Source organism: Ambystoma mexicanum, chromosome 10, assembly GCF_040938575.1.
Source record: "Ambystoma mexicanum isolate Mex_15411 chromosome 10, UKY_AmexF1_1, whole genome shotgun sequence".
Taxonomy (NCBI): Eukaryota; Metazoa; Chordata; class Amphibia; order Caudata; family Ambystomatidae; genus Ambystoma; species Ambystoma mexicanum.
This window is the reverse complement of record NC_090932.1, coordinates 407869248-407888664: the sequence shown is the minus strand read 5'-3', so window position 1 is coordinate 407888664 and position 19417 is coordinate 407869248.

Below are 19417 nucleotides of genomic sequence, written 5' to 3'. Positions count from 1 at the left end.
ACGGGCCAACCGAGTGCATTAGGATACCTCTTAAGCGGCGCTCCTCCCGGACCCCTGATTCATCCATATATATTTGCAATTCTTTGAGCCATCTAGCCCATCTGGGCGCCAAGCTACTGATGTCAGAGATATCAAATTGGGGCATGGCCTGTAGCTATAATGACTTGGTGCTCTTCTCTTCCCTATGGTCAGGGTGACGAGGTGTGGAGCTGGATTGGGGACTCTGCAGACTGCTGTCTGCTTCATTGCTTAACATGATGGCAGGTGCGAGGTTCACAGGTGCTCACCGTAATATATTGCTGTATGGGGTCCTTGGTGCTCACTGGTGCTGTATGTAGATCAGTCTGGTAATCAGTTTGCAAGCGTCATGGCAGGGTAGCACTAGGCGGAATGTCAGTGAGTGTTTATGCAGTTTACAATGTTCAATCGTAATAATGCTGGTTGCACTCCTGAAGCAAAACGTGGTGTTGTCTTGAATGTTTCCTCAGTGGCGATGCAAACGAAGCACTTGCATGCGGGAGCTGCGTGGGAACGTTGTCTCTGTGACAGTGTAGTTGAGGCGTGGGAGGTAGAGTGGCCTTGTAATAGCCAGCGCCTTGCACGGTGCGTGTATGTTGGTGCAGCATGATACCCGATCAGCTTCGCAGTGTGTAGCATTTGCTGTCCACGTGTAGCGCCACACAGCAGTATGCAAGCTGGGTTATTGTTATGTAGACACCACTGACATCATTGTCAATGGAACACATGAAATTAGAATATTCATGTGTAAAAGAATGTTTGTTTGCAGTGTTCTCCCGGTGGTGCTGTACTCCGGGGGCTTTCAATAAAGCTTGTACTAAAAGCTTAAATTGGTGTGCCAATTTACTACAAATGGCGACGAGGACGTCTCGAAAGTAACAAAGGCCCCCAGAGCTTCCCCCACAGCTGCACAGCGCACAGAGACTTACGCTTGGCACTCCGCAGCTGCCCGCTCCCGTACCAGGAATTGGGCTGCCGTCCATGCTCCCATGCCCAGCACCATCCAAGGAGACTCATTCCGAGTGCATCCACAGGGCAAGGTCGGAAGCCGCGGTGGCCCAATGTGAAAGACATAATAAAGAGAAAAGCATTTTATGAATGGCAGACCGACAACGGTCGCATCATATTCGAGGAAGGGACCCTAGAACGTAACGCTGCGTGCGGCCATCTTTAGATACAGCATTCAGATCACCATGACAATGTTGCAACGACATTGTGCATACTACAAACATTGAACCGCAACGTCCCCACTCAAGATACACGTCTGACCGTGTGTAAACAATCACGTGTCCTGGGAACTAACGCCTTGCACAGAGTAGCACATTGGCAAGTTGTTGCAATTGCAGGTGACACATGGAAACATTGCAGGAGGGAATATGGGGGTGATTACAACAACCATTGCCAAGAGTTAAGAGGGAATGACACAAGACAACCGCAAAATTGACATGAATACAACAACCATTGCCAAGAGTTAAGAGGGAATGAGAAAAGAGAACCACAAAATTGACAAAATATTTTATTCAAGAGCAGCTAGAAGATACAACACAGAGAGGTGAACCACAAATTTGAACCACAAAATTAGCAAGAGACCCCACCATGCAAAACGTACCACCTCCAATGAAATTCCTTCCATGTCCCGGAAACCCCACGCACCCATGGGAACAATGGATTGATGGCTTCCAGGTATATTTGAGGGCTATCTGTGGAAATAAATTCATTGATGACCTCAAAGAAGCAACTCTATTAAATTGTGCAGGAGCAGAGGCCCAAGGATATTCAAGGCACTTCCTGATTCGGATGATGCAGGTGGTGATGGCAACCGCAAATTTGAGGGTGCAATTGCGAAACTTGCCAAACATTTTGGCAACAAGACCAATGTAGTACTGGAGAGATACAAGTTCTTCTCCAGGAAAAAACTGAAGGGCGAATCAATCGACACCTATATGGCATCTCTCAGAGCACTCGTGTCAACCTGTAACTTCACGGGCATTGGAGATGAATATTTAAGGGACCAACTTGTCCTAAATGTAGCTGATCCACGAATACAACAAAGACTATGGCAGACAAAAAACCCATTGTTGGAGCAGGCCACAGAAATAGCAAGAAGCATGGAACTGAGCTGCATGAAGGAAAGGTTTGACCAGATTGGGAATATAGAGGTGAAAACCATTCAAGACAACCCTGAAGAAAACATAAATGAATCTCTAGTGGCAATGGTGAGGAGAGCGTCAGCAAATAGTTCAAGATCCAACTCCAGGAGAGGAAGAGTTTTGGAATATGGTAACCAAAATCCAGGATGCTGCCAAAAATGTGGCTGGTACAAACACGACGACACTGACAAAGAATGCCCTGCGGCAGCTGTCGAGTGTTACAGATGTGGCCATGTCGGACACTTTGCAAAGGTCTGCAGGAACACACGAGGAAGGTTCAGTAGGTCTAACAGATTTATCAGACGATCCTTCACCAGGATCCCGGGAGGCACCATGAGAATTGTGGAAGGAGATCATGGACATGATGATATGCTGACTATCAATCAAAGAAGTTCACAAGTACAAATACTCACAGTCACATCGTTGCAGCAATCTAAAGGACATTGGGTCAACATGCAAATAAATGGCATATCTTTGCCCATAATGGTGGACAGTGGTACCCCATACACCATGGTGGATGTCAAAACCTTCCTTGGAGAATTGTCTGGCAAAATGCAAGACATACGGAACACTGTAGTGAGAGCAACAGGATATGGGAACACATCATTGGGTGCACATGGGTAAAACTCAAGTTCCACGACAGAGAAACATTATGCAGACTTTTCATAGCAAAAAATGGCTCATCTGTGGTAGGTTGGGAGGAACAAGCCCCTCTCCGAGTCAGAATCCACCATGGAGAAAAAATCCCCATACTGAGTGTACTGAAAGACAACACTGATATCAAAACGGCACTGGCAAAACAATTTCCTAGAGTTTTTAGCGAGAAAATTGGACTCCTAGAGGGCTTCCAACACTAAATTGTCTTGAAGAGGGTGTTATTCGCATAGCGCACAGGGTTCGAGGGGTTCCAATTGGGACGAAAGAAGCACTGAAAAATGAACTCGTCCGCTTATGCGAGCAGAACATGATACAGCCCATAGAAAACTCAGAGTGGCTAGCTCCAATAGTACTGGTGAAGAAGCCTGGTAACTCCATAAGGATGTGCGTCGATTTGAGGGACCTGAACAAGAACATCTGGATCAATAGACATCCCCTTCAAGACATAAGTGAATTGTTGACAACTATGAAGCGGGCAACATTTTTCAGCACCCTAGATCTATCCTCGGCATATCATCAAAAAGAGGGGTCAAATCTTTGTAAACATCCTGCCATGACACAAGGTTAAATATATAGGTGCCTGCTTATTAGAAGTAAGACACTAGTCAGACACAAGGTAAGCTATACTTATTGTCTTATAAATATATACCACAAAATGGCCACCAGGTTTACATAACCTATAGAGCCAACTTACTCAAAAGTCATGTGACCATTGATATCATGTGTCCTGGCAGATTGTAAAAATAAAAATAAAAAATATAAATTGTGCAGCCTTTGAACACAATTATGATATCACAGACCACATCACTGATGACATCTCTAATTACGTGTTGTATGAGAACAGTGATGACATTACACATCACATCTCCTATACCGTCACTGTTGACAACACTAATTACATTGGGCCTCATTACACGGATGGCGGTAGGGATTTACCGGTACCGGTAAAATACCGGTACCGGTAAATCCCTACCGCCTTACTACGAGGTCCCTTTGCGGGTTGGGGGATTTAACGCCTGCTTTTTGCAGGCGTTAAAATCCAACCCGCTAAGGGACCTCGGAGCTAATTACGGCACCGCAAAATTGCGGTGCCGTAATTAGCGCCTTCCCCATTCCCATAGAGCCCTATGGGGCAGAAATGGGAATGGGGAAGGGCAATGGCGGAAGGGGGATTTACCGCCCCTCCAACCTTGGAATGGGGCGGTAAATCCCCTTTCCGCCAAGGCGGTGCCAGTATTTTACCGGCATGAGCCATGGCGCTAATAGCGCCATGGCTCACCGCCTACCGTGTAATGAGGCCCATTGTATATAACTTCATCAATAACGGAATTAGCCATAACATAATTTATAAGTTAGATCATGAAAACTTTGATTACCTTAATAACAATTTAGGCCGGTCACTGGCCAGTACCAAAGGCCATAGCAAGTGGTCGGTTAGTGTTAAAAAAATACCAGTGTGCATGATTAAAAGCCATGCCTAGTAGCCCATCACTGTTTTAAAATATACAGTGAGCAACGTTGAAAGCTGTAGTCAGTGGCCATGGCTAAAGGCCATAGCTAGTGCCCATTAATATGTTTGAATATACAGTCCGCAGAGGCAAAGGATCTAGCCACTGGCTAGTATGGATTTGAAGACCATTGATAGTGGCTGGTTAGTGTATATAATATACAGTGGGCACAGCCGAAGGCCATAGCTAGTGACTTTTTAGTGCTGTATAATACACAGTGGGCACGGCCGAAGGCCATCTATTATTACATTTTATTATCTTAAAATATACAGTGGACATGGCCAAAAGATTTAAAAACTGCTCAATCTCAATGGCCTTGGCTAGCGGCCCATATATATGTTAGAATATATAGTGTGCACAGTCAAAGATTGTGGCCACTGGCCAGTAGTGTGCTGAAGTCCATGGCTAGTGCCAGATCAGTGTATATAATATACATTGGACTTGGTTGAAAGCTGTATCCACTGGTAAAGGCCAAAATCTATGGTTGGTAGCCTGTTAGTATTTAAAAATATTCAGTGCACATGGATGAATATTGTGACCACTGTCCATAACTGAAGGCCATAACTAGTACCCATTCATGTGTTAAAATAAATTTGGCCATGCACACTGACCATGGCTGAAGGCCATGCTTAATGCCAGTTACTGTAGTAATGTAATTAGTGATGTCATCAGTGATCATGAACCGGACAATCTGGCTACTGGACATGACCATGAGGGACAACCAATGGGGATAAAATGGTCTTGTCCACTTGGGACCGGCTATGTCGTGACTTTCTTTGAAATTGGGATAGGCTCAAAAGGGTAAAAAAATGTGCTTGTGGTAACATGTTCATAGGGTTTTCTCTTCGCCTTCTTCAGCTGGCATGGAAAGGCAAGAGGGGATCTGCACAGAGCCCCGCCTTCCCTTTCTATGGGGGCCATCTTAGAAAAGTATTTTCCTTCCTACAGTGGGACGTTGCAGGAAGAAAAATCCTTTTTTAGCACCCTGGGGTGCCAATGGCCTTCATCCCTCATTGCAGAGGCTGGGACAGGGGATACCGTTCCGGAGCTTTAGTTATCCACCCTTGCTTTACTTGGGCTGATAACTTGGGCTAGCGGGCTGTTATCTCCAGTTCCAGTCCCTGGAACGGGGGAGGAACGTCACATTATTCCCATTAGCATAACACAAAATGCTAATGGGTATGTTGGAAAATCATATTGGTTCTATGTTCTTTACTGAGAAATGTAAAGTGCACAGAGTCTATAAGATTTTTTTCTTTTAATTCTATTGTTCAACTGTGAAAGGTGGTTCCTAAAGGAACCTTTTTTGTTGTTTTTTGATATTTTCTATTTTGAGCATGAGAGGTTAGAACATAATGTGAGGAGAGAAATGAGGGAAGATGCAACAAGCACTAATACGGAGGGGCAGGAGGACTTAGGAAGATGTTGTGTGGGTGTTACATCTAAGGTAGGGGGCAGTGTTTCTCATGCTCCTTGATTACAGCTTCAAAAGCACTCCGAAATTGCTCCCCCCTGCAGAGTGGTGTGTTGCAGTATATAGAGGGGACTGTTGTCTTCGAAAGATACTGATCAACAGCCTCTTTTATTGCTTGCAAGGTAGCTGGTGGGATTTTGTGTCCCACAGAGGTAGGCTGTGTGGTTACAGTACTGGTTGAAGAAGATGAGGTGGAGGAAGAAAGCCTATGACTTGCTAAGAAAGGAACAGCCTTAATGAGAGCATTGCAGTGGTTGGATTGGGTGTGGCGGTGCATGGAGGTGGTCCCGTAGGAGTACTATCCAGGTAGTCCATGACTGAGTACAACATTGCACTCAGTGCTTTTCACTTTGGTAACTTTAGCCTTTGGTACATTCCCAAAAGTGTTAAAGAACTGCCACACCAATGATTCTCTCTTGGTGCTAGAGGTAAGCTCTTCCTCTACCTCACCTTCTTGGTCCTATTCATTGTCTTTGGACGTACTGCACTTTTTCTGTTGTGTAGGTCCTCCAGGTGGTGGTGGTGGTGGTGGCTCTTAACGAAGAGGGATGGCCATTTTTAAGATAAATAGCAGTTTTGCTAATATTCCTCCAAGTATGTGCTGTGTACTAGATTGTTAATAGATAATGAGTAAGAATAGCTGTAGGAGCTATGCAAGGAGAACATTTTGAGCTTGAAAGTTCCTAGATCAGTAAAAAGTGCTGTCCCGAACTGTTTGCGAAGCATGGACCTGATCGTGAAGTGTGGACGCGTGCGCAAATGTGTCATCAAGCCACGCGAGAGCGCACAGTCACGTGAGACTGTCCAGAAGGTCCACGGTGAAGTCAGATGTTCGCGAACATCGACGGACACAAAAACAGTGGAAAAAGTTGCAAATAGTGTACAAAAGTGTTAGAAATGATGCTAGAAGTTGGGACATTGTTAATACAAATTTCTGAACTCTGACCTGGTGGGCAGAAGTTCAGAAGGCGAGCCTAGCTTCTTGGGACAGGGGAACCTTCTGGACAAACCAGACCAATCAAGGTAGCATTGGTAGCAGTCAAGACTATGGGCCTCATTACACGGATGGCGGTAGGGATTTACCGGTACCGGTAAAATACCGGTACTGGTAAATCCCTACTGCCTTACTACGAGGTCCCTTTGCGGGTTGGGGGATTTAACGCCTGCTTCTTGCAGGTGTTAAAATCCAACCCGCTAAGGGACCTCGGAGCTAATTACGGCACTGCAAAATTGCGGTGCCGTAATTAGCGCCTTCCCCATTCCCATAGAGCCCTATGGGGCAGAAATGGGAATGGGGAAGGGCAATGGCGGAAAGGGGATTTACCGCCCCTCCAACCTTGGAATGGGGCGGTAAATCCCCTTCACGCCAAGGCGGTGCCGGTATTTTACCGGCATGAGCCATGGCGCTAATAGCGCCATGGCTCACCGCCTACTGGGTAATGAGGCCCTATGTCTCAGGAGGGGTGAGGATGACTGAAAGACCTAAATGAGCACGCAGAGTAAAGGACACTACAAATCATTCCCAGCCAGGTGTATATGTTTTAAAAATACATGTACATTTATTCAAGGCCTTTGAACTTCAACACAAAGCAATTACTCAATAGTAATACATCAAACCAATACAACACTACTATAACAGATATATACAATACCAAGTGGCCCAAAGGGTTAAAAACACAGAATGGGCCCACAACCTAAAAGGGAAGGAAACAGGCAGTGCAAATAGTCTTCAGGCAGTTCTTCATTAAAATAACCCTAACTGAGAGGCAGTCCAGTCCCTACAAAGAGAGAAGCCTAGTGCTCAATACACTTTCAAATGCTGGTGCACGCGATAGTGCAGAAGGGCGAAAACAGGGTCTCTTGCAGGGGCTGTAGCAGCTCAGGAAGGTGGGTGACACAATGAAGAATAAGTTCCCACTATTCATGAAGGGTCTCCTCAAGAGGGCAGAACAGTTTCCAGGAGTTGTGAATGGGGTGGTAGCACAGGCTACCTGTAGAAAGGTGAGTGGTCCTCAGGGGACAGGGGCCACCGGTAAGGGTTGCAAGTACTCACCGACCGCTGGCGCACTTTGTCCCAAACTTCAGCAGTTGAGTCCACTTCGGTTGCATGTTCAAATGCAGCAGTTGTGTGGTACTGAGGCTTTCAGCTGCGAAGTTACAACGTTGATTCCCTGACGGGACAGTGGTGATTTCCCCGCTCCTGGTGGACGGTTTAGGCCAGTTTCACAGTAGCAGGCTACAGGGCACAGAGGGGCACAGCAGAAAGGCACCTTAGAAGTTTGTCGCCCACAGTAACCATGTGTACTCCGGTTCGGGCACTCTCTCTTTATTCCCGACCTGGGAAAGCCAAGTGTACGTAATCCGGTGTGAGAGTGCCGTGAATACAGAGCTTGCGATGTACCAAGTTTCAAGTATCTCCTCTAAACGGCAGCGGTCTCAGCAAAGGTCCTACGCAAGCTGGTAAACCCACTGGTTGGCCCACGGACACTTCCTAGAAGGCTTACTTGCAGGATTTGATGAAGGTGCCAAGAATAGTTTGTCCCACTATTCCAATTGGTTGAAGCTTCTTTGCATACCTTCTAGTTTGATCAGATGAAGAGGGATCCAGCGGGACAACAGCGGGCTCAGGGTGTTAAACCTTCCAGCGTGTCACCAGCGGTTCCTCGGCTCAGCTTCTTAGTTTCAAGATACTTGGATCCTATCCTAGGTTCAGTGAGAACTCAAGAGATCGACCTGGTGTGAGTGTTTGGGGCCTTCTCTTATGAAGAATCTCCCTCACGTCAAAACGAAGAGGACTCAATGGGAGATCTGCTGCCATACAGGCACACCAGACATGGACCAATCATGGACCACGGTGGTCCCAGTCATTCACAGCACACCAGACTCTCTGGCACCCAGGATGTGTATTGGGACTAGACAGTCCAGCACCCAACCTGGGAGCACAACCATAAGGCATGCAGAAGACCGCTAAAGCTTGGCATTTTGTGGTCTATTAGCTATATTATTCTTTCTGGGATGAACGTAGATTGACTTAATAGTTGCCAAATGTAGGGGTCTGAAAGTATGGCATGCACTTACGTTTACGTATATTGATGTGATGCCTTCTTCCTCTTCCCTCTTTCCATTTTATGTTCTCTGCATTTACATTCATATGACCAACTCTTTTGTCCTGTCACTTCTGTTAGTTGGATTGGCACCTCTAGATTATGTGCTTGTTTATCAAGAGGGAAGTTAAGACTCCACAAAATCTAGGGCACCCTTGAGCACATCTCGATTCCAAAACACAACCAGAAGCTAAATCTACTATTACACAATCAACGTTCGAAAAACTGCTCTCACAGATGATTTTCTCAGCGTTAGGGGCTGGTTTCTATTATATTAACATGCCTTTGATCAACTACCAATGATTGGATCCTCGCGCTCAACCCCCTAGTCTATTTCCAGATGTTTATTGGATAGGTCCCATCCTACTTTCACTTGTCATATCCTCTCACCTGTTCCCCTATTTCCCCTCTCCCCCAAAGACCACAATCTGGTTCACTCCGGCAAGGGCACAATACACCTCTATGCAGAAACGCCTCTGTGCCATAGGGCCACTGCATTGGTGATGGACACAGTATAAAAGTTGAATAACAACAAAACATAGCATATGTACTGTGCAACCTTCCAGCCCAAATGGCTGCCACCAAATGCCTGTCACTTCCTCAGATGACTAATGCCATTTAATACCAGTTAATATAATACTTCATGTGAATGATACAGTCACCATATTTACTGTGTTGCATCACACCCGCAGTTTCTGCAATCAAATGCCAGATGCTCAAATTGCCCGGTAGTGCCGCCCACCATTACCATATGTGCTCACATGCACACAGGTGTCCATTAAATGCTAAGTGCAACCTCAACTGACCAAGAAATGGCAATTGAAGCCAGAGGAGGATGATAGAAGTCATCAGCATATGTAATGTGCAGTCTCAAACGTGCCACTGTTGCTAAACATGTCCGTGTCTAAAAGGTTTGTAATTTACTAAATCACAATTAAAAAAAAATAAACAAAAACAATATTTCCAGTAAATGCCCATATGTTAGTGACCATATGAAATTCTAAAAGACTGTTTTCTGCCTTACTTTCTGATTTTCTATGCAACCAGCGCCTAGATGCCTCTTGGTTGTGTGTACTCTACAAATGAAATAAATACATAAATAAATAAATAATAAGTGGCCTCACAGGTCCAGAAGTTGCCTTCACACGAAAAGCAAACTCCAGTATATGTGTTCACTCTCTGACCTGCCCACCCGCTCCCTCAACGCTTTTTCTTACCTTGCATCCACAGTACCCTGCTCCTACACACCATGCCCCGCCTTCAAGAACGGTGTGCAGTGCTCCATCTTCTTCACATGGCCCAAGCTCAATCTTCCTCATTAGGCCCATGCTCTACTCGCACAGAGCGCATCAGTAACGACCTGCTAAAGTGCTTTAGGTGGTAACCATGTCCCCAGAGCTTCCAGTAGGAGGCTGCCAAGGGGCTGTGCCGGGATGAGTTGGGGAAACTTCCAGAATGTTAAGTACTTGCATGCAATTGTAATAAAGCAATAAGGCACTGGAATCAAATGAGACGCGGAGCCTGGAATGTTAGCTGGTAACGCTTAATAATCAGGCGCAAACTAAAGTCTGGGCGGAAACCCCACCCACATCCCAACACGTGGGGCGCAGCCCACTCAAGCATGACAACAGAAAGGAGAACAGAAACAGAAATACGTGGGTCCTCATAATAATAATAATAGAAATGGGACATTACATCTCCCCTTCCTTAGGGGTTGTTAGTTAATTTCCTCTATCCATCTTGATGGCTTGCGTATTGTTCTCCACGATGGGCTGGGTGCAGGTGGATGCTCGCTTGTCATGCAGTTACTGTCACTGTCATCAGCATCTCTGTCTTCTTCTCTGTATGAGTCTATGGTCCTCATTACGAGTATGGTGGTAGTCATGGCACTACTTGCGCCATGACTGCCTCCCATACCGGTACCGACTCTGGTTTGGTTCAATGGGGACTTACCGGTCCATTCCGACCTTGGAGGGACTGGTAAATCCCCATTTACCAAACCATTCCCCATTCCCATTGAGCCCCCATAGGGATCAATGGGAATGGGGAGGTTGCAAATAACAGGCTGGCGTATGACAAGCCCGTTATTTGCGCCCAGGTCCCTTAACGGGTCCCGTCCTTAACATTTGGTCAGACCAGGCATTAAGGAAGGGACCTGCTAAGGGACCTCGTAGTAGGGCAGTAAGGGATTACCGGCACTGGTCTCCTTACCGGTGCCCAGTATCCCTTACCGCCCTACTCGGAATGAGGGCCTAAGTCTGATGAATTTTCTGCCCTCGTTAACTCAGTGTTGGCTGGCTTTCGGTCACTTTCAAAAGTCCGGAAGAGTGAGGAGTTCTGTTTGATAGTGCCCTTTGGGCTTGCAGCGGTTATCATTGACCCATGTAGCAGCGGTTATCATTGACCCATGTATGTGAGTCACAGTCATTGGCTCGGGCTTGAACACTGGGGGATCTTTGGCATTTTGGTTTTGTTGGACCAGGACCTGGTCTCCTATTTGGATGGAACTTGGTTTTGAATGTCTCTGGAGATCTGCATAGTCTTTCATCTTTGTCTTGCTCTCCTTGTCCTTCGCTCTTGCAGTGTCAATATAGGTGTTGGGAAGAGTAGCACAGGGATTGTGGGGTAGCATAGTTCTTATTACTCCTCCAAACATCAGGGCAGATGGACAATCCCCAGTGGAGCTGTGAGGGGTGTTTCTGTATTCTCGTAGTAGTGTGCAGATGGCCTGCATTAACGATCCGTTGGTAATGGAGCAAACTTGGAGGGGATGTTTTAGGTTGCTCATGAATTTCTCCACCATTCTATTCGCCACAGTGGCATGATCTTGCGATGCTGGAAGCTAAGATGTTCCGCAAACATGGTGAAATCATGTCCGTAGAATGGTGGGCCGTTGTCTGATTTTACTATGGGTGGAATCCCATAGTCTGCAAAAGTTTTGTTCAGAGCTGGTATTACTGCTTGTGCGCTTGTGGAGTGGATGAGGTGCACTTCTGTGAACTGGGACTTTTCGTCGGCAATCACTAGCACATACTTGCCATTTGCCAGGAGCCCAAACATGCCAATGGCCACCTCATCCCATATGTTTTGAGTGGCTGTGGGAATGTGCGTGGGGCTACTGCCTGACATGCGATGCACTTGCCCACTAGTTGTTCCACTTTTTCATCCATCTGGGGGAACCACACTTTGGTTCTGAGTTGCCGTTTTGTCGATACTATTCTCCTATGTCCCAAGTGTGCTAGTGCTAGCACTTGTTCTTGCAGACTTGCTGGGATAACGATTCTGTTTTCTTTCAACAGAAGACCTTCCGGAGACATCGATAGTGTGTGCCTGATGAGTTTGAATGTTCGAAAGTGTCTCTCTTTTCACTTGGAGATAGGATTTGTCGATGGTTGAGTCTGCTGTGCCACTGATGGCACTCCTGTATTTTTTGAGGTAGTTGGTCCTTCTTCAGGGCTTCTATTAGTTGAGCCATTGTGATGGATTTGGGAGTCATTGTTTATCAAATAATTTATATATTGGTTCGCTTTGGCAGACTGACTCTTATCGTGGGCTGGAAGTGTGTATCTGTTCAGGAAATCCGCCGGGTTATTGTCCTTGCCCGGGTGATGTATGATTTTGAAGGAGTACTCTTGTAGACTTAGTCCCCACTTGGCGATGCATGGCAGCATCTTGGCAGTGGGTTTGCCGTAGATGGTGGTGAGAGCCTGGTGGTCCGTGATGATAGTGAATGGGCATCCATACAGGCACAGGTGCTAGTGTTCACATGCCCATATGAACGCTAGGCTTTCCTTCTTGGGTTGTGAGTATGCACATTCGGTTGTTGAAAGACTGCGGCTTGCATAGGCTACAATACGTCTCGGGAGTCTGGTGATGCTCCTGGCTTGGTCTGCGCTACTGTCGCTCCTAGCCCCACTGGGCTGGCATCTATTCTCAGTTCTGTGTCAAGATCCGGATCATAGTATGCCATGCAGGAAGCTGACGCAATGCGCCTCTTAATTTCCTGGAAGGCCTCTTCGCACTCATTTGACCAGTTGAACTCTTAATGTTTTCCCATGAGCAATCTGAGAGGTGTGCTTACTGACACAAAGTCTTGGATGTAGCGTGTGCAGTAACTCGCCATTCCCAGGAATGAGCGTACTGCAGCCACGGAGGTGGCCGTGGGGGCCTCCACCAGTGCTTGCAGCTTTTCGGGGTCAGGTTGTACGCAGTTGCCTGAAAATATGTGTCCAAAGAATTTTAAAGCCTTGGATGTAGAATTTTAAAGTCGATTTGCTGATTTCACACTTTCAGGGTTGAGCGTGAGGTGAGCGTTTTCAAGGGCCATGTCCACTCTTCTTCGGGTGTCATCATGTATTTCTTGGGTGGTGCCAAAGATAAGAATGTCATCACTATAATTTAAGCAATTTGAGATTTGCTTCATAACTTGGTGAATTTCATTTTTAAAGCTTTCGGCCGCTGATGACACACCAAAGCTGAGCCTTTTGTATCTAATTAATCCCAGATGTGTCGAGAATGTGGTGATGAATCTAGAAGATGGATGCATTTCAAGCTGGTGGTAACCCTTGTTTAAGTCCAATTTCGAGAATACTTTTGCCCCATGAAGTAGTTGCATCATGTCCGTCGTCCTGGGAGCAAGCTGACATTCTCTTTCTATAGCTACATTTGGGGCCCTCATCTCTTTGCAAATGCGGATGCTGGTCTTGTTCTCCTTTTTGGGCATGGGAACGATAGGGGACACCCAGGGTGTGGGTCCTGATGCTGGTTCAATTATGTCTTGTTTTAGCAGGGATTGAATTTCGTCTTCCACGTGCTTCTGGATGTTGAGGGGAATGCCCCTGTAGTGTTGGGCCATCAGTGGAATGTGCGGGTTTATGTATAGTTTAATTTGTTTGTCTTTTAGCTTCCTCAGACCTTTGAACAGCATCGGAAACATGTTCTGTATCATATCCTTCGGACTGGTAGTGTATTCAGAAATGATCCGGTACATTATATGCATGAGGCTCATTTCAATGGAGGACTTGAAGCTCAATATGGTTCCCCCTGGTACTTCTCCTTTTTTGATGTAGATATTGACCCTTTAGCTTTTATCCTTGTATTGGCAGGTGGCAGTGAACATGCCTCAGCAGTTGAAGGGTTTCTTGAATGGTAGGGGTGAATAAGTGTGTCTGTTATATATAACTCCTTCTTTGTGGTGAGACACTTACATGTGTCACCATTAATCACATTTACTGAGGCTCCGGTGTCAATTAAGAATTCTTGACTCTGGCCATTTAGTTGCAGGAATAATGTTGGACTGTATTCTTTGGCGATGCTGTTTCCAATGGCATGGACTTATCCTCTCTTTCAGTCTCTGCTGGATGAGGATGAGTGTGAGTCTCGTCGCTGTCTGTCATTGTGTGATGGCTCCCGGGATGTGCTGTGGGAGCGGCACCTGCTGGCGGTAGGCGAACTTCTGTGTATTAAGCGCATTATAAATACGCAACTAAGACATATTCCTGTAACAGCGCCTCGATGCCCCCGGGCTGTGTGAGCGCTTTAAAATTGCAAATAAATAAATAACAAGTCCCAATATTTTGCCCGTTTTCTCAGTCTCGTTATGAAATTGTCCATGTTTTCACCTCTTTCTTGGGTGGTGGTGTGAAACATGTGTCTCTTGTAGTCTACATTTCTCAATGGTGCAAAATAATTGTTCAAGGAGTCAATTACGCCTTGAAATGTGTCTGTGTTGCTCTCTGGCAGCTCAAATGCAATGTCCCTTACCACGGGCCAACTGAGTGCATTAGGATACCTCTTAAGCGGCGCTCCTCCCGGACCCCTGATTCATCCATATATATTTGCAATTCTTTGAGCCATCTAGCCCATCTGGGCGCCAAGCTACTGGTGTCAGAGATATCAAATTGGGGCATGGCCTGTAGCTATAATGACTTGGTGCTCTTCTCTTCCCTATGGTCAGGGTGACGAGGTGTGGAGCTGGATTGGGGACTCTGCAGACTGCTGTCTGCTTCATTGCTTAACATGATGGCAGGTGCGAGGTTCACAGGTGCTCACCGTAATATATTGCTGTATGGGGTCCTCGGTGCTCACTGGTGCTGTATGTAGATCAGTCTGGTAATCAGTTTGCAAGCGTCATGGCAGGGTAGCACTAGGCGGAATGTCAGTGAGTGTTTATGCAGTTTACAATGTTCAATCGTAATAATGCTGGTTGCACTCCTGAAGCAAAATGTGGCGTTGTCTTGAATGTTTCCTCAGTGGCGATGCAAACGAAGCACTTGCATGCCGGAGCTGCATGGGAACGTTGTCTCTGTGACAGTGTAGTTGAGGCGTGGGAAGGTAGGGTGGCCTTGTAATAGCCAGCGCCTTGCACGGTGCGTGTATGTTGGTGCAGCATGATACCCGATCAGCTTCGCAGTGTGTAGCATTTGCTGTCCACGTGTAGCGCCACACAGCAGTATGCGAGCTGGGTTATTGTTATGTAGACACCACTGACATCATTGTCAATGGAACGCATGAAATTAGAATATTCATGCGTAAAAGAATGTTTGTTTGCAGTGTTCTCCCGGTGGTGCTGAACTCCGGGGGCTTTCAATAAAGCTTGTACTAAAAGCTTAAATTGGTGTGCCAATTTACTACAAATGGCGACGAGGACGTCTCGAAAGTAACAAAGGCCCCCGGAGCTTCCCCCACAGCTGCACAGCGCACAGAGACTTACGCTTGGCACTCCGCAGCTGCCCGCTCCCGTACCAGGAATTGGGCTGCCGTCCATGCTCCCATGCCCAGCACCATCCAAGGAGACTCATTCCGAGTGCATCCACAGGGCAAGGTCGGAAGCCGCAGTGGCCCAATGTGAAAGACATAATAAAGGGAAAAGCATTTTATGAATGGCAGACCGACAACGGTCGCATCATATTCGAGGAAGGGACCCTAGAACATAACGCTGCGTGCGGCCATCTTTAGATACAGCATTCAGATCACCATGACAATGTTGCTACGACATTGTGCATACTACAAACATTGAACCGCAACGTCCTCACTCAAGATACACGTCTGACCGTGTGTAAACAATCACGTGTCCTGGGAACTAACGCCTTGCACAGAGTAGCACATTGGCAAGTTGTTGCAATTGCAGGTGACACATGGACACATTGAAGGAGGGAATATGGGGGTGTTTACAACAACCATTGCCAAGAGTTAAGAGGGAATGACACAAGACAACCGCAAAATTGACATGAATTCAACAACCATTGCCAAGAGTTAAGAGGGAATGACAAAAGAGAACCACAAAATTGACAAAATATTTTATTCAAGAGCAGCTAGAAGATACAACACAGAGAGGTGAACCATAAATTTGAACCACAAAATTAACAAGAGACCCCACCATGCAAAACGTACCACCTCCAATGAAATTCCTTCCATGTCCCGGAAACCCCACGTGCCCATGGGAACAATGGATTGATGGCTTCCAGGTATATTTGAGGGCTATCTGTGGAAATAAATTCAATGATGACCTCAAAGAAGCAACTCTATTAAATTGTGCAGGAGCAGAGGCCCAAGGATATTCAGGGCACTTCCTGATTCGGATGATGCAGGTGGTGATGGCAACCGCAAATTTGAGGGTGCACTTGCGAAACTTGCCAAACATTTTGGCAACAAGACCAATGTAGTACTGGAGAGATACAAATTCTTCTCCAGGAAAAAACTGAAGGGCGAATCAATCGACACCTATATGGCATCTCTCAGAGCACTCATGTCAACCTGTAACTTCATGGGCATTGGGGATGAATATTTAAGGGACCAACTTGTACTAAATGTAGCTGATCCACGAATACAACAAAGACTATGGCAGACAAAAAACCCATCGTTGGAGCAGGCCACAGAAATAGCAAGAAGCATGGAACTGAGTGATCGCTGCATGAAGGAAAGGTTTGACCAGATTGGGAATATAGAGGTGAAAACCATTCAAGACAACCCTGAAGAAAACATAAATGAATCTCTAGTGGCAATGGTGAGGAGAGCGTCAGCAAATAGTTCAAGATCCAACTCCAGGAGAGGAAGAGTTTTGGAATATGGTAACCAAAATCCAGGATGCTGCCAAAAATGTGGCTGGTACAAACACGACGACACTGACAAAGAATGCCCTGCGGCAGCTGTCGAGTGTTACAGATGTGGCCATGTCGGACACTTTGCGAAGGTCTGCAGGAACACACGAGGAAGGTTCAGTAGGTCTAACAGATTTATCAGACGATCCTTCACCAGGATGCCGGGAGGCACCATGAGAATTGTGGAAGGAGATCATGGACGTGATGATATGCTGACTATCAATCAAAGAAGTTCACAAGTACAAATACTCACAGTCACATCGTTGCAGCAATCTAAAGGACCATGGGTCAACATACAAATAAATGGCATATCTTTGCCCATAATGGTGGACAGTGGTTCCCCATACACCATGGTGGATGTCAAAACCTTCCTTGGAGAATTGTCTGGCAAAATGCAAGACATACGGAACACTGTAGTGAGAGCAACAGGATATGGGAACACCCCCATAGACATCATTGGGTGCACATGGGTAAAACCCAAGTTCCACGACAGAGAAACATATTGCAGACTTTTCATAGCAGAAAATTGCTCATCTGTGGTAGGTTGGGAGGAACAAGCCGCTCTCCGAGTCAGAATCCACCCTGGAGAAAAAATCCCCATATTGAGTGTACTGAAAGACAACACTGATATCAAAACGGCACTGGCGAAACAATTTCCTAGAGTGTTTAGCGAGAAAATTGGACTCCTAGAGGGCTTCCAACACTAAATTGTCTTGAAGAAGGGTGTTATTCGCATAGCGCACAGGGTTCGAGGGGTTCCAATTGGGATGAAAGAAGCACTGAAAAATGAACTCGTCCGCTTATGCGAGCAGAACATGATACAGCCCATAGAAAACTCAGAGTGGCTAGCTCCAATAGTAATGGTGAAGAAGCCTGGTAACTCCATAAGGATGTGCGTCGATTTGAGGGACCTGAACAAGAACATCTGGATCAATAGACATCCCCTTCAAGACATAAGTGAATTGTTGACAACTATGAAGCCGGCAACATTTTTCAGCACCCTAGATCTATCCTCGGCATATCATCAAATTGCCCTGGAGGAAAACTCAAAAAGCCTTACATCATTTGTCACTCCTTTGGGTGCATTTATGTTCAAGAGAATGCCGTTCAGACTCGCATCAGCTGCAGCGGTGTTTCAAAGGTTGATGTCACACCTGTTTGGGGGCCTGGAAGGCGTACACTGCTTCCAGGACGATATCCTTATTTCAGCCATCACAGAGGAAGGACACGACGCAAAACTAATGGGTGTCTTAGAAGTAATCCAGAGAAGTGGCCTCATTCTAAAGTTAGACAAATGCAACATCAAATGCGACAAAGTATCGCACCTTGGCCATTCAATAGATGCCAAGGGCATCAGTTCCAAGAAGGAGCTAATGGACACCATATTGAGTATTGCCGAGCCCGAAAATAAAGATCAATTGAGGAGTTTCCTTGGTATGACAGAGTATTCTTCCAAGTTCATAGACAACTATGCCAGCAGAACCAAAAATATGAGAAGTCTCATGAAGAAAGCAGTCAAATTTGTGTGGTCTGAGGAGTGTAAGGACGAGTTTGAAAGAATAAAATCTAACATCAATCGAGTGCCAGCTTTGGGAATGTTTGACTGCAAGGCCAAGACAATCATATCGGTAGATGCCAGTAAGGCCGGTTTAGGTGGAGTCCTAGAACAGCTACAAAATAAAAATATGGTGACAATTGCCTTTGCATCAAGGGTGTTGAAAGCAGCAGAATTGAATTACTCCACGATAGAGAAGCCCTAGGAGTGAAGTGGATCCTGCAACATTTCAGGAATTTGATTTGGGGTTTACCCGTTCTGCTCAAAACAGACCACAAACCGTTAGTACATGTCTTCCAGTCCAAAACACCTCACCTCATATCACCAAGGATCAGATGATGGATTCTCGACACTATGCAATATAACTTTCATGTGTGTTATACACCAGGTGCACAGAACCAAGTAGCTGACTGTTTTTCCAGATTATCGACCAACCAAGACACCGAATTAGAATGTATAGATGGAGACATCATAGCTACTGTAAATCCAGCCATTCCCAAAGATGAATGGAAAAGCATAACCGACACTGATCCTGAACAGCAAGAGATTAGAAGAGCCATAGCGAATGACTGGAAAGGATCTGGTCAGGATCTGGCAGACTTCATGCCTATCAATGAAGAAATATCCATGGATAAGGAACATGTTTATAGTGATAGGGTAATTCCACCTGAAAAACTTAGAAAAAGATTACTCGACTTAGCACATGAGGGACACCTAGGAAGAAGCTTGACGAAGAACAGGGTGAGAAGCAATTATTGGTGGGTGAACATGTGGAGAGAGGCAGAAGAAATTGTCAAGAATTGTTCCACCTGTGCCACGAGCGACAAATCCAAGGTTCTAAGAAAAACACCA